This window comes from Octodon degus, unplaced genomic scaffold, assembly GCF_000260255.1.
Source record: "Octodon degus isolate 3935 unplaced genomic scaffold, OctDeg1.0 scaffold00084, whole genome shotgun sequence".
NCBI lineage: Eukaryota > Metazoa > Chordata > Mammalia > Rodentia > Octodontidae > Octodon > Octodon degus.
In genome coordinates, this window is record NW_004524660.1 from 8,104,098 (window position 1) to 8,108,874 (window position 4,777).

Sequence of the window (4,777 nt, forward strand, 5' to 3'; positions counted from 1 at the left end):
TGGCTGTTATATTGCATACTGTTGTCTTAAAATTAGTTGTTCAGATTACCACATATAATAAGCATACATAATTGGTCCCTAAAAAGTCAGAAAAAAATTAAAAGGAGAGAAAAAAAAATTCTGGAGTCCACACACTCACTCCTTCAATGAATGCAGAGGCAGGGTGGGCGGGACTGGTTCAGAAGTGAAGGCCTCCATGGAGAATGCAGGGATCAGAAGCAAAAGTCGTGCTAAGCAAAGGCGGATTTGAAGTCTTAGAGGCAGAGACAGCTGCCAGGTGGGGACTGCAAGGGGGCAGGGCTCGAACGAGCTTGTCCACTTGGCGCCTTTGCTCTGCCCGCGCTTCTGGGGGTCAGCTGGTCCCTGCTCTCACCGACAGCACACTCTAGCCAACCAGGGACCTGGCCTTTGCTGTGGGTGTGAGCAGGGGAGAGGGGATATGGGGTCTAGCAGCATACAGTAAACATGTGAAAGTCCTAAGACTAATTGCTTCACACCTGCCAAGGTTTCACAAAGAGCAACTTCCTCAGGTGAGCAGGAGGTCATCTCTGCAAACGTCTGCCACAACAGCCAGGCCACGTTAGCCACAACACGCCCTGAGTCCTCAACCACCTCCCCCTCTTGCTGTCACTGCAGTAACAAAACACGATGATTTTGTTGCTTTTAGAAAATAATTATCAGTTTCAGGGCCAGCCCAATAGCTCAGCGGACTAACGCTCCTGCTCAGGCAGAGTCCAGGGGCAGGGGTTCAATCCCTGGCATGCTGTGTCAGCCCTGCCTGCCGGGCATGCTGAGGTGGCCATTGAGACTGGGTGTGGTGGTGTGTGCCTGCAATCCCAGCACTTGGGAGACTGAAAACAGGAGAATCACTACGAGTCTCATCTGTGTGGTGAGACCCTGTAGACCCTGTAGACCCCATCCTAAATACAGAAAAGAAGAAAAATAATAATTATCAGTGTCAGAAGCTATTTATTGATGCTCTAAGGTGGAATGTAAAGACTTTGTTTTCTTACACTATGTGCTTTCACTCGGGGTTTTCCCTTTCTCTTTTCTCTTCAAGGTATATTTTGTAGATAAATAACCTGCAGTTGACATTTAGCATTTATAGTATGTCTAGTCAGATTTTTCAATCTTTCATGCAATATATGCTTGTAATATGCCATATGGGCATTTGGATATTTGAGCTATGTCTGTGACTGATGCAAACAAAATTCTTTGCCCTAGTAGAAATTATATTTTAATGAGGGAATAGACATGATAGGTAACTGAGCAAACTACGCTAGGTCTGTCTGAGGTGAGTGCTAAGCAAAAGTAGAGTTAGCCAGCAAGGGCAGGGTGAGGGGGTGCTGCAGCTGGGGCGGGCTTGTCGGGTGAGCCTCATGGAGAAGCTGGCAGGGAGCAGAGACTACCAGTCAGTAGTCATGTGGCTGCAATTCAGAGCAGTAGGGAAAGAGTGGGCCAGGAAATCGGCATAGCTGGGCGGGGCTCCCAGCTACACAGTGCCTGATGTGCGCAGGCTGAGCAGAGTTGTTGGAGCAGCAGGGTAGAGAAGTGGTAGCAATTCAAGGTAGAAAATCAGCAGCAGAGGTGCACACAGCAGTTGGCCCTGAAGACCATTGTGAGAAGTCAGGTGTTTATGCTGAAAAAACCCCAAGAGCTGTGGAAGAGTGTGAGCTATGGGTGATATGTATTCTGATGCATGTGTACACTGAGGTCACATATGCTATTTTTCTATTGAAAACACATGGTAGGAGGGGTTTTTGACAGTAAGATGCTGAGGTTTGGATGTGGGTTGTTCTTCCCGGGTGCACATAGTAGAGCTTTGTTCTCAGGACGCTGTTTTTGAGGCGATGCACTTCAAGAAATGCCTCTGAAGGTAGTGATGGATCACAGCCTCTCTGGCTTCATGTCCTACATGGCTTCATCCTACAAGAGATCCTGGCGGGACGCGCCATCCTCCGCTGGGCCTCACCACAGCCCAGCTGATGGGGCCGATCAGTCCTACACTCTCAGTCCCGAAAAGGTGAGCTAAAAGAAAACTTATTTTTTCAAGTCTTCTATTTTCTATACAGTTATTCAGATTCATCTTGTTATAATTATTGAAATGAACTAAGACAGAAGAGATTAATTAGAAAGCATTTCCAAGCAACCCATGCAAGCGGTGACAGTTTTGCCCAGAGTGTTTTAAGTTTTGTTAAATGTTGTGTTGGCAAATGTTCACCAAATAAACAATGTGTGCATGCATGTGTGCGTGTGGCTGTATGTGTGTGTGTGTGTCTGTTTGTCTGTCTGTCCATACATGCGTGGGCATGTGTTTTTAATATATCTAATAGGAATTGGCTTACCAGATTATGGACACTGACACATCTTACCATCGTTGTGTAAAAGCTACAGAGTCAGGAAGGTTGGTGGGGGAATTCAGTCTGAGTCCAAAGGCATAAGAACTAGGGAGACTCAGTGGTCCACGATGTGGCCTCATCCCAAGACACAAGCCTTAGAACCGGTGAGCAAGGTGTCAGAGAGGAATCTGAAGGCCCACGATGGGAGCTCTGACCTCCAGGGTTGAGAGAAGTCACGTGCTCCTATGTCAAGGAAGAGCAGGAGCGAGTGTACATGAGAGGGAGTGCTTCCCCATCCCTGTCTATTCTGGTCTCAGTGGCTTGACGCTATCTGCCCACCTTGATGAGAATAGATGTTTTTAACCATCGAGCGTCCAAGTGCTGCTCTCTTGCAGAAATACTGTGCAAGTGGTACCCGGAATCATGTTTTACCAGTTAGCTTGATAGCCATTGTCCTACTAAAGTGGCACATAAATTAATTACTACAGGTGATATTCTGAATTTATGTCTAAGGATAGTCAAGACCTTCTGCAACCGAGTCACATACAATCTTCACACATTTTCTTGAACATTTGTATTTAACAATTCATGCTTTCATGTCAAGTCTTTGGTTTGCCGTGTACCTGTAAAACCCAAGACAAAGTTTCTGATTTACGTGTAAATTCTTCCTCTACCCGAAACACAACGACTATTTCATCTGATTCCTTTCTGGAAATTAAAATGTAATATTCCTCTTATAACATTCCTGATCTTTTCTAATTTAGGATGAATAATATCTAGGCCTGGTGCTTGCCTATTGTTTTGGGATTTTCTGCTACCACTGGCTTCTTTGTCTTTCACATGAGCACACTGGTGGTCTTGGATTACTGTTCCTTCATTTCTTTCTGTGTTTAGCTTTGTATTTCTTCCAAGAAAGAATGTACAGAAAATATTTGTTTGAGACTTTAAAATACTTATGTATTTTTGTTATTCCTTCATGCATCTTTTAATACTTCTGACTGCCTATCATCTTAACAGATATGGTGGTTGATTTTATGGAGATACGGGGAGATGATCGTGTCCACAAGTTCTGTCAGACGCTAGTGCATATGACGCTCTGTATTACTTTCTAGATGGCGTATTTAGCCAAGTAGAGATTAAGTAAAGCAAGTTATCAGCCATATGCGGATGGGTTTTATTCTATTGGTTGAAGGACTTATGAGTAAGCACTGAAATTCCATAGAGAGAGAGGGATTCTCTCTCTCTCTCTCTCTCTCTCTCTCTCTCTCTCTCTCTCTCAATATCTAGGTAACAAATGCTACAGTTCTCTGGAAAACGTTAGTATGACAAGAACAGCCACAACTTCGGCAGCATCTGTCCTCTCCAAATCTTCCATGGCCATGTTGCTGTGGGGATGTCCAATGCCACTGTTACTCCAGATCTCTTCCACGTTGCTTATTTTTGTATATTATACATTTTTGGATCTTATTTTTTCCTATCTAGCTGTTCTAACATTTCATGATAAATTGCCTTTAAAAGGGAAATTTTACCAGCTGTAGTAGTGCATGACTGAATCCCAGAATTTAGGGAACTGAGGTAGGAGGATCACTGCAAATTTGAGACCAGCCTGGGAAACTAAGTGAGCTCAAATCCGTCTGAGGTGCAAAGTGAGACCCTGTCTCCAAAGACCAAAGAAACGGGGCGGTGGGGGGGGGAGTTCATTCTGTATGTTACACTATATTAATCCAAGAGTCCAGGCCTTTTCCTAGGGAAATGACATATTACTTGGTGAAAATATCCTAGTTTTTCTGTGGTTCTTATTGTGTGGCCTTGGATTTGTAAGGTGGAACTTTCTATTTCACTTTTTCTCCTTTGTTCAAATGAACGATTTTATCAGCTTTATATTTTGTTTCCTTATTGAAGTTATTTTGCTATAAATGTATTTTCAATTACTAAGGTTACCTAACTCCCTAAATTTTCTTTTGCTAATACAGAAATTCAAACTATTATCTTTATTTGACTTATTAACTTTAGCTTTGTTAAACCTTCTTTTTCACTTCATGCTTCTACCTTCTCGATATTGTTTTGCTTTCTTAAAAATGTGGCCCTTGCTCTCCATCGCAGCATCTGTGTGCTTCTATTTGTGAGTAGGGAGCTGAGCGCACATCGCAACCTAACGCGAAAGGGAGAAGGCGCTCCGCGAGGCTTAGGTTCTCAGGACCTCTGAGGCCCGAGAGGCTGGACCCGGCAGGGCCCTCCTCTTTCTGGGAGGCTGGCTGCTCCTCTGAAGGGGCTTTTCCTTGACGCTTTTCTCAGAGAGGGGGTTTTCCACATCTTTTTGCTGTACCGGGGGCCATACAGAAGGGACAGGCTGAGGGCTTGGTGTCCCCAAGTTCTGCCAGCTTTAGCTGGGGTCCGAACCGCTCATCTGCTCCTGCAGTCTCAGATCTAAATTCCCT

At 44.5% G+C, this 4,777-nt stretch overlaps 1 pseudogene; it reads left to right on the top strand.

The window, feature by feature from the left end:
* Positions 1 to 1,882: 1,882 nt before the first annotated feature.
* The window catches only part of LOC101576115, a 57,263-nt pseudogene continuing 54,368 nt past the window's right edge, over positions 1,883 to 4,777 (top strand).